We start from the raw sequence: 11620 nt of genomic DNA, 5'->3' as shown, positions 1-11620 counted from the left end.
AATGCCCACTTTGAAAAGAACCATTAGAGATGATTCAAACTGTAATTGGTTGCTTCATTTTATTCTTCAGAAGCTCCTACAATCTCTCTGGGTCATTTTTCAGACAATGAAAAAGGAAAGACATTTGTCTGCATTACAAAACAAAGAAAAGGATTATTCATATTCATATTTGAAGTCTATCAGGTATTGAATAACAAATTACCCTAAAATTTAGCAATTAAATCAGTGAATATCTGCCTTATCGGTTTCTGGGGTCAGAAGTCCAGGCCTAACTAAGCTGAACAGTTTGGGTCAGTGTCTAGCAAAATTTTATCTTGCTGCCCACAAGGCTCTGATCATCTCAAACAGGGGTTTGAGATGCAGGAGTTACCTGCAGACTCACACTTCAGCAAGGGGCTTCAGTAGTAGCCACATGGGCCTCTCCATAGAGCTGATTTTAGCATGGTAGCTTGCCATCCTCTTAAAATGTGATCCTAGAGAAAATTTAAAAAGTAAAAATGTAAAAGCACAGGTACTCAGAATGGAAGTCATTTCAGAGGTTGCCTTCCACAAAGCACATGAGAGCACTTTGAAAGGTTAATGAATGGATAGGTGTTTGACTTATCAGTGAAGATGCCAGCGTGCCATATTGGAGTGCCTGAGTGGGATACTCAGCTCTGACTCCTAACTCTCGCTTTCTGCTAATGCAGACCCTGGGAGGTCATAGTAATGATTCCAGTGATTGAATTTCTGGCACCCCATGTGGAAGACCTGTTCTGAGCCACTGGGCTCCCAGCTTCTGCCCCAGCCCACCCTCACCTTTGCAGGTATTTGGAGAGTGAGCCAGCAGATGATAGTGTTTCTCTATATATATCTCTCTATATGTATCTTTTTTCTGTCTCTTTCTCTTCCAAATATATAATTTTTTTTAAAATATTTTAAAGTTCATGGGAAATGGAATTTTAAAACCTCAGAAGCCATACTCAGTTTTTTTCATGTAACACATTTTCTATTAAATTTTCAAAGGTGGTCATATGCGTGGAGCTTTTTGAAGTACTCTCATACTTTTAAAAAGAGGATTTTATGCTAGGCAATATTCTAAACATCTTTCCAAAATATTAAATATTATCCTGCAATATCAAGCTTAATTAGTACATGGTATTCCACAATATGAATATATCACAATTCAGTCCACCAGCCTCTTCCAATTAGGAAAGAAAAGGTCACTAATAATGTGAAAAAAATCTTTGTAGCTAAATCTTTATATACAGCCATGGTTAATTCCGTAAGGTGTTCCCACATGCCTTGGTTCCCTGTTCCATAAATGTCAATCTGAGAAATACCAGTTTTCAAATAATCCAATTCATACTTCAAAACTTTTAGACAATGCATTAAGATAAATGAGAATATGTTTTTAAATTTTATATCAAGTATCTTTTCAAAGTTACCTAATCTCTTGAGTTGGTCAAAACATAATTCTAGGGATTATATTTGAAAGTAAATGCCCTTGGGCTTTTGGGGATGCCTTGTTTTGTTTTCTGTTCCCAGTTGGTTGATTTCAGACTCTATACTTCTCATGTGGATTGCAGCAACTTTGCTCAGTTAAATGTAGCGTCGTTAGGTGGGCCGTGATGCTCCATCTGCATGTCCTGCTGAGTAAGGGCAATGTGTGGCTGGTGTGTGTTTTCTGTGCTTCATAATCTTAGAGGGAATATGTGACTGAGAGACTCTGAATAACATGAGTGACAGGCAGAAGGAACTTGGATAATGAAGGCAGGAAAGAGAATGGAAAGGGCTTGCATTTTGTTTCCTAAAATTCTGGCTCCTGCTACTTGCAGAACATTAGGTCCCACTGTGGGCACATCACACACATTATGTTTTCCCATCCATATACTGTTGGAAACTCTCTTGCCTTTATATTTTAGTCCTCCTATGGGGTCCCCAACCCATTCAGATTCATGCTCTGGGGAGGCCACACAGCATATGCTGTGGGCAGAGAAAATTGGAATTCCAGCTCTGTCATCCATTGGTTGAATGATTCCGGCCAAGTTTTCAATCCCACTGTGCCACAGTTTCCTCCACTGTAACATGGAGGTGATAATAGTACTTACCACTGTTTTGAACAGCGTATTGGCATTTTACAGAGACGCAGAACCAATAGGAAATATATACCTCTCTTTGCTGTAAGTTGTTAAGGCTTGCACAGATTTAAGGAATTGGCTCACCTGGCTGTAGAGGCTGGCAAATCACAGGTGTACAGGAGGATGGCATCCCAGAAACTCAGAGAAGAAATGACACTGTAATTCAAGGCCAAAGGTTATGAATAGACAGTATTTCCTCCTCCTCCGAAGACCTATCTTTTTCTTGAGGCCTTTAGCTGATTGTTTGAAGCCCATCTATATTATAAGGAGTGGTCTGCTTTACTCAGAATCTATGGGTATAAAAGTGAATCTCATCTAATACCTTCATAGCAGCATCTAGACCAAATATCAAGACAATGAAATCAGCCATCACAAGAGCAAACGAGGTACTGTTTATAAAAGAGGCTTGATGCGATGCCTGGTCCATAGCAAGTGCACCCCGAGAGGGATGCAGAGTAAGCGAAGATCTTCCTGTTTTGTAGACAACTTTCCCTGATCATGCCACCAAGACTGGCTTCTTGAAAGTTGGTTCCCCACGCACAGCACCCACCTCTCAGTCCACTGCCTTCTCTTTTGTGACCTCCCCTCTCCCGTTTCCTGAAAGGGCAACAGAAGAATTAGGGCACCTCCTCGTCCTCTCTGATCACGCCTCTGCAACACTTGTTTGTCACCATTCCTGTGACACAGTGACTCTCCTGGGGCTATCTTACCTGCATACCCAGGTCCTATTGTACTCTGTGAGCCACTGCTGAAGCATCTAGCCCTCCCTGCACTTCCATAGCTACCTGTGTTTCTGTTCATCTCTAAGACACCCATTTTCTGGATGTCCTATAGGAAACTCAGATTCAACATGTTGAAAACCAACACTCACCACTATGCCCACTGTTCATTCTGTGATTCTAATCTTAATGAGTGCCGTCCAGCAGACCATCAAACTAGAATCTTAGAGTTACTCTAGTTTATTCTTTTGTTTCTGTGCCAGGTCTGATACCATGAAAAGTCACATCAATGGCAAGCCCGAGTTTTCCAAACTTACCCGATCCTCTCTTCCTTGGAGTTTCCACTACCTCAGCCAGGACTCTTCCCTCTTCCCCAAATCTAGGAGCTGTCTTGTGGCCTTCCATGTCTCTTCCCTCCCCAGGACTTTTGCTGTTGCTCTGTTTTGTGGATTCATCCTCTAATTAGTTTATTCTTTTCAAAGGAATATCATTTTAATTTCATAAATTTATTTATGTTAAGGAAATACGTTTCATGTATTTCATGTTTTAAGAATATAATGATGCTTCCCACCTTCCCTCCTTATTTTTTCTTGTAATTTTTACCGTGGTAGCCTTTCCATTTGCTTTATATTCACAAACTTAACCCTCCACTGAATGAAGAATTCGGGCCTGGCGGCGCGGCCTAGTGGCTGAAGTCCTCCCTTTAAATGCGCCAGGATCCCATATGGGCGCCGGTTCTAATCCCGGCTGCTCCACTTCCCATCCAGCTCCCTGCTTGTGGCCTGGGAAAGCAGTCGAGGATGGCCCAATGCATTGGGACACTGCACCCGTGTGGGAGACCCGGAAGAGGTTCCTGGTTCCCGGCTTCGGATCGGCACAGCACTGGCCGTTGCAGTCACTTGGGGAGTGAATCGTCAGACAGAAGATCTTCCTCTCTGTCTCTCCTCCTTTCTGTATATCTGACTTTGTAATAAAAACAAATAAATCTTTAAAAAAAATGAAGAATTCATCAAATACTAAGTAGAAAGACCACTGTTTCTCAGGTGTATAGACAAGATCTGTAAGCATTAATCACATCTCAGGATGACAGTTTCACTAATACACATTGTAATTTTTGACACTTTATCTATTAATTACCAGAAATCAGAGAAATCATGATATTTGAATTTTGGTGACTGGCTTATTTCCCTACACATAACGGTCTCCGTTTGCATCTATTTTATCACAAAAGACAGGATTTCTTTCTATTTTTGGCTTAGTCTTACATATTGCAATTTCCTTGTCCCCACTATTTCCCACTTCCACTCTGTTTTTCTCCTTTTTTGTCCCCACTGCACCTTCCCTGAACCTACTTGGGGGCTCCCTCAGAGTGTCACTTTGCATAAGTGCACTCTCTCCTTCTAAGTCCCTTTCCCCACACCCGCGACATGACCGAGGTCCTCCTGAGAACCTGCACAGATTGCGGTGGTGCTGTAAGTGTGTGGGGACATGCCTGGCAGTTACTGAGGGTTCATCTGCTGTCTGTCGGTTCCTATGATGAGGAGCAGTTCCTGGCATACACCAGCCAAACAGCTACAACGTTCAATGAGTGATCCAATCAGGTCAGGGTGTTTTGTATGTTAGCTTTTGTACTTTAGAGTTCTGTATATAGAATCTGCCGTAATATATGTTGAATTAATTCCTTTAGTCAAAGGTCATGCGTTGAGCTCTTGTTTGGAGGGAGTAGTTAACACTGGGGTTTTTCTCCGTCATGGAGCTTCCATGCCTGCTATTATTCTTCTTCTCCATCTAGGAATGAGTGTGTTTGAATAGGGATCAACATGGCTGTCTAAAAGATTATGTCAGTGCTGCTTTCTGGAAGGAACTCGTATGTGTGTGTTTCATATGCACTGCAAAAGCAACATCTTCACTTCTGCATGTGTGTTTTTTGTATACTTTGTTAAGAGCAGGCATTTATTTAAAGAGTTTTCTGGGAGGCCAGGGTAATAGTGGAGTATGGTAAGCCACACTTATAATGCCAACATCCCATATCAGACCGTTGGTTCAAGTTCTGGCTGCTCCCCCTCAGTTCCAGTTTTCCAAATTGTGTACCTTAGAAAGCAGAGATGGAAGACCCAAGTACTTAGGCCCCTGCTACTCATATAGGAGACCCAGATGGAATTCCTGGTGCTGGCCTGGTCCAACCCTGGCTGTTCCAGTCATTTGGGAAGTGAACTAGCAGATGAAAAATCTGTGTGTGTGTGTGTGTGTGTGTGTGTCCCTGTATCTCCCTCTCTGTTGCTCTGCCTTTTAAATGCATAAATAATTAAATCTTTTTAAAAAGGAAAAATAGAAATTCCTTTGTCCTATCATCTTTGTACTCTGTCCATATTCTGTTTCCTTTTGCAGAAAAAAAAATGATTTCTTGATATGTGTGACAGGCCAAATAATACCTTTTACCCAATATCCATGTCCTAATGTATGAATTTTGTGATTATTACTGTAAAGGGACTGGACACTTTACTGATATGATTGAGATCCTGGATCGGATAGATTATCCTGACGTCCCAGCATGGTCAGGAGGATCTTTAAAAGGGAGCTGCAAATGGAGAAGAGGTGCAGTGTGATTACAGGAGCAGAAGTTGCAGTGATACATGTTGAGAATGGAGGGAGGGAGCACAAGTGGACTAGAGAAGCTGATATGACCAGGGAAAGGATGCTGCCTTCAAGCAAGCCTCCAGAAGGAACTGGCCCTGCTAGCACCCTAACTTGAACCTAGAAGAACTGAATCTGGACTTCTGACCCCAGGGTTATGAGAATAAATTTGTTATGATAGCAATAAGAAGTATACAACATAGAAGTCAGTGACAACAAAGAGGTGTATGTTGTTATGACATCTCTGTACTACAAGTTTTCCAGTTCCTTGTTCTCTGGCAAATGTGCCCAAGGCATTAGGCCTCTTCTTTTTAGAATCTTTATTGTATAGCTTATTTCTATTATCTTTTTAACTTAGCATCAACTGTTAAAATTTTAACTGTCAGATTCTTCACTGTAATAGATTGCACATGTTCAAAGAAACCTACATTTGGATCACCACTCAAAAATAATCAAAGAAATTATAATGTTTTCTATGGGCCCGGCAGCGTGGTCTAGCGGCTAAAGTCCTCGCCTTGAAAGCCCCGGGATCCCATATGGGCGCCGGTTCTAATCCCGGCAGCTCCACTTCCCATCCAGCTCCCTGCTTGTGGCCTGGGAAAGCAGTTGAGGACGGCCCAATGCTTTGGGACACTGCACCCGCGTGGGAGACCCGGAAGAGGTTCTTGGTTCCCGGCAATGGATCGGCGCGCATCGGCCCGTTGCGGCTCACTTGGGGAGTGAATCATCGGACGGAAGATCTTCCTCTCTGTCTCTCCTCCTCTGTGTATATCTGGCTGTAATAAAATGAATAAATCTTTAAAAAAAAAAAAAAGAAATTATAATGTTTTCTGAAAGCTTTAAGCTTGGATGTAGATTTGAAAGATACCATTTGTCCTCTAACTTACTCATCTAACTAGAGGATTTTGTTTTAAATTGATATTTGATCATAAATATAATTCTGTAAGTGGAAATTAAAAAATTTTAGTTCCGTGCATTCCTGCTTTCAGACAAAAGATGGATTCCGAATGAAACTGTTAGAAATGTGTAGACAATGGGATGCTGGACTGTCTGACATTGTCTGTACCAACAATGTTGGGGTACGCTTAAATAAGAGACTGATGGAATTATGATTCCTTATGAAGGGCTATACCATTGTAGTAAAATGGGGAAAATCTGTCGGGGGGTGGGAGTTTTGGGGGGAATCCCAGTCTATATGAAATTGTACTATGTAATTTGAAAATTCAAAATAAAAAATTTTAGTTTCATAAATTTCAAATACAGAGCAGGAAAACATTGCAAACATGTATGTATCTTATATACCATAATTGATTAATTCATTGCTACTTATGATTTAAAATAATCATATCATCTTTTAATACCTTAAAATTATATGTTTTTAAGGTATATCAAAGTAAATTTCTGCCTCCACATCCCAAAGTACAGATTTATTTAACAGCCAAACACACTTGCTAACGTTTTGTCTTATTCTCACATCACAACACAGTTGAATCCCTTATGTGCCACAAACCAAAACCACTTACCATCTGACCTGGTTTGTTTTGTTTTGTTTTAGGATTTATTTATTTGTTTGTTTGTTTGAAAGATGAGTTTCAGAGAGCTTCACTCCCAGATGGCCATAATGCCTGGGAATGGGCCAAGTCAAAACCATGGGTTAAGAATTTCTAAATTCCGTGTGTAGGTGCAAGAAAGCCAAGTACTTAGGCCGTCTTCTGCTGCATTTCCAGGTACATCAGCAGGTGCTGGAACAAACATGGAGCAGCCAGGAAACAGACAAATGTCCATATGGGATGCCAGATTAAACCGCAGACCTCTTTTAGAAAAAGCTAGTGACCCCCCCCCCCCCCATTCAGCACTATATGCCACATGCAGCAGGACCAAATGAGGATGGTGACTGAAGCACAACTTGCATTTTGTTGAATATGAAGTAGCTAATTGCTGCGTGCACCCGTGATAAAAATGGCTTTTTTCAAGAAGCACAACTTACATGCATAATTGAAACTTTTGCTGTGGTTAGCATGTTTGGCTCTTTTCAAGTGCCACCTGACTATATAGCAAAGGGGAACTTTCCCTTTGCTCTTGGGCCAGCATTCTCTTTGCTGAGAGTAACAGCTGATGCTCAGAGTGACAGTACCTTTATTGTAAAGCTAGACTACAAAGGTAATTTTAAAAAAAGAAACAGTGGATAAAATTCTGTTATGGTTCAGCATTAATTTCTGTTTGAATAATAAAACAGGATTTTAGTATTAATTGTATAAACCTACATTTTAACTAGCTCAGTCATGATTGCTGTGAGTCAAGATTCTTGTGAGGCCAACTTGGAAGTGCTGCCTTTCAAACACCAGTAAGGTGGGATCAGTATTTGGCCCCACCATTTAGCACAGTCGTCCTTTTCTTGTTTTTAATGGCCAGACTTATCCTTTCTGTTTTTGTTTTTGTTTTTTTGAAGCAGGTGGACTGTTTTCCATTTTAACATTAGAATTTGCCCGTTTCAACCTACATAGTTATCAAAGGATGACTTATTAAATGAAAACTATCTGAACATTGATCGTATATTGCAAAAGGATCAATTTACTAGTTACTATAGATAGCCTTGATAAAAATATTTTAAAAGCTCAATTTCATATACTAAGGTTGAAATTTATGATACATTTATGTGCTTATCTGAGACTTTTGAACTACAGTGCCCCTTATTTATGAAGTAAGGGAGGACTCTGTAGTGGATGGATAGAAGTGTTTTGTTCTGAGGAACTGGCAGAGTTAATTTAGAATCTTCTAATTGTGCACTCTCAGTGTCATGCGGGTCAAGGTGTATGTGAGGGGACCAGACGCGGTGAGGTGAATATAGGCATCAGGGCTCAGTTTGTTGTTCGAAGGAAACAGGTTTCCCTCCAAGACTGGGCAAAGGACATTTTCTTGGTCCCAGCAGGTGCGTTTTGGCTGGGACTTTCTAAACAGTAAGAGGTGAACATGTCAGCCTCCTTTATAGGCATTTACTCTTTCTTAGTCTGGAACTGGGGCAGCAGATGGCTGAAATGAGGTTGTCAGACTGAGATTTGACTTGTTGCCCTGGGGAATGGTCACTTATGAACAAGCAAACCAGGTCAGTGGTTTAAATTGAAAGTGACCAACTGACATGGATTGGCAAGGAAGTCAAGATTTATTATCTTCTGCATTTGCTGAATTTCTGCTGTTTAGTGGCAGCCTAGCTTACTTGATTTGTGTACTCTGCTTCTAGTGAGATGAACAAATTGAAAGCATATTCTAAGAATGCTGCTGCATTGTAGAATCCAGTTTTTACTGCCGTCTCCAAATACAGCCTGCAGAGTGTGTGAGGGTTGCTATAGAAATGGTGGTTGCTGAAGCGCCTCTTATCATGTATGGTGCATCGTATCAGATGTTCAGGAATACCAGTCATAATTGGCCTGTTGGAGATTTGTCTCTGCCTCAGATCGTGAACATTACTGCTGATGTTGTGTGCTCCTTTAATTGGTCTTTTTAGGTAAGTCATAGCCAGCTTGCCCTTGAAGGTGGAGCTTGTTCTAAAATACAGATCTGATTTTCTCCCATTCCTTTTTTTTTTTTTTTTTTTTTTTTGGTCGGGGTAAGGGATGGAAGTTCTTAAAGCACCAGATTATGTTATGGCTCTCAGAGATTTGAAATAGCATTATCAAACATGTGAACTATAAGTGATAATGTGTCAGTTTAAGTTCATCAATTGAAGCCGCTGTACGACTCTGATAGGCGATTGATAATGGGGAGGCTCTGCGTGTTGTCAGGGGAGGGGAGATCTAGGACATCTTTGTACCTTCCTCCCAATTTGTGAGCTTGAAACTGCCTTGAAAACAAAGTCCTTAATAAGAATAATAATAGCTTGCCCTTTTGTCTGTATATCATAAGCCTCCTATCTAGGTGTAAAGGCTCAGATCAGAATACTGGAATAGAATAATTGGATTGTAAGGATGAGCTATGATGCTTGATGCAGGCAAAAGCTGAAGTTAAAAAGGCAGTCCATTTCTCTAATAACTGTGTATTCATATGGATGATATTAATCTTATGACTGCATATCATAAACATTATTATTATTTTTAAAAACAGCAGTAGTTAAGGATATTAAACCAACAAGAAAACTGATTTGCCTAAGGGCAATATCAATATATCCTTAAGGAAGATGATATTTGAAATAAATATCATTACAGTGAAGGCTATTACTCAGAAACAAAACAGTAACCCTCAGGAAAATGATTTCTGCATTCTTCTGTGTCTTTAACTGTGCAAGAGGAAAAGGAGGAAAAGGAGAAAACAGATTGACACATTGTGTTACAACATGTTATGCTACAACATTCCTGTTAGTAGCTAAGAATACTGAGGTCATTGGACAATGACCTGTCTGGTACAAACTTTGTCATACCTAACACTGTCCCAGCCAGGCACTTGTTGAATTGTTTAGTAAGATACAAATTCGTGTCTTTTTGCCACTACAGCTCCTCAGGGTCCCAACTGCAGTGTTCTTCACTCCAGAGTGGAGTGGAGTTAGCCGTGTAGCACTTGCACTGCCCAAAGGGGAAAGAAGGAAGCAGAATGACGTCAGAACATGAACATTTGCTTTTCAGTGTTGTCTAACAACTCAAAAAAAATCTTGTAATATCAATCAATTTATAGGAATTCTTAAGCTTTTGGCATTTATAATTCCCCCAAACTGAAAATTTTCAGGAAAGAATACCATCACAGTAGCTCTGGTTTTTGCTTTAAAACCTCGTTTCTTAGGAACTTTGTTTTCTTAAAGAATCATTTTATAGGGAGTTAGGGCTTTCCATGCTTAGATTTAATGGAAGCCATTGTCAGCAAGCTTGACAGATCGTGGTTACCTGCTTCTGCAGTCCAGAAGAATATAGACCCACATACTCCTTCTGAAAGAAACCCTGTCCTGTGTGGGAGTCAAGGCTCATGACCGCTGAGGGAGTATTCACTCCATGAATCATCTGTAGCAAATGTGTACCCTCCTGCTGACCTCCGAGTCAGTGAAAAACCTCAGGCGCTCACGCTCTGCTGCTCTTTGGCCAGGATTTTAAGTGTGGCACCTAAAATGTGCCTTCAGTATCAACCGAGTAAAAACAGTTGGGAACATAAAGCTGCCATCAGTCATTTCAGAACCAGCTGTTTTCCCAAATGTTTTCTGTTTTCATTGTTCTCCGCTTGAATTGATCATTAAAAGGTGAAGAATATTTTGGGTAGATTTGAGAATTTTACAGTCACGAGTAGAGTATGGTGTTTTCTGAAGAATGTAGACAGTATGCAGCCCAGGCAGGAAGAGAGCAGGAACTTGAGTTGTGTGGTCAGGAGCAAGTTCTGTAAACTCTCTGGCCCACAGTTTCCTTATCTGTGAATAAGAAGAGTGACTGTCCCTACCTTGTAGAATTGTTAAGTGGAGATCTCTGATAGTGCTGTACACTTGATAAAAGGCGTTGAATGTGTCAACCATTGTATTATCATCTTCATTGCTATTATTAGGTCCATATAGTTTGAGGGGTTTAGGGGTGTGTGTGTGTGTGTGTTTGTGTGTGTGTGTTTGTGTGTGTGTGTGTGTAAAGCATAAAATAAGAGGATATGGACAGGAAGAGTAAAATCTTACAGCATCTTAATATCACTGGCTCATCACTGGCTAAGAGTAGCTGGTAGGCCCTAAACAATGTTATTTGCTCCTGCCTTCTGTAAGATATTATATCAGGACATTCTTGCCTAAAATAAAGTAATACTTTTTATGGGAACTTTAAAAAATAAATGTTTATATGCATTCATCAGATCTGAAAGCTCCTGGTTAAAAATTAATAATCCTGGCATGATTATCATCTTATTTACGTACAGCTTTATCAGTGCTCCAGGTGCAGTCTTGAAAACACAGACATTTCTGAGGAGACTATTTTGTTAAGTTATTATACCTCTTTGTAATAAAAGCTCACCTCTTAATACTCTGTCCCATTTAGTGGTAACATTCTCTTTTTTATTTAAATATGTATTTTTATTGCAAAGTTATATATACAGAGAGGAGGAGAGACAGAGAGAAAGATCTTCTGTCTGCTGACTCACTCCCCAAATGACCACACAGCCACAGCTGAGCTGATCCGAAGTCAGGAGCCCGGAGCCTCT

The 11620-nt window shown here is 40.4% G+C and overlaps 1 protein-coding gene across 3 annotated transcripts in view; it reads left to right on the top strand.

Moving 5' to 3' along the window:
* The window catches only part of FAM171A1 (family with sequence similarity 171 member A1), a 130010-nt gene that overhangs the window by 96540 nt on the left and 21850 nt on the right, over positions 1–11620 (top strand). The gene's annotated exons all lie outside the window — the stretch shown is intronic.

Source organism: Ochotona princeps, chromosome 10 (assembly GCF_030435755.1).
Source record: "Ochotona princeps isolate mOchPri1 chromosome 10, mOchPri1.hap1, whole genome shotgun sequence".
Taxonomy (NCBI): Eukaryota; Metazoa; Chordata; class Mammalia; order Lagomorpha; family Ochotonidae; genus Ochotona; species Ochotona princeps.
Note: the sequence above shows the minus strand (reverse complement) of the source record. Positions and strands in the feature narration are given on the sequence as shown.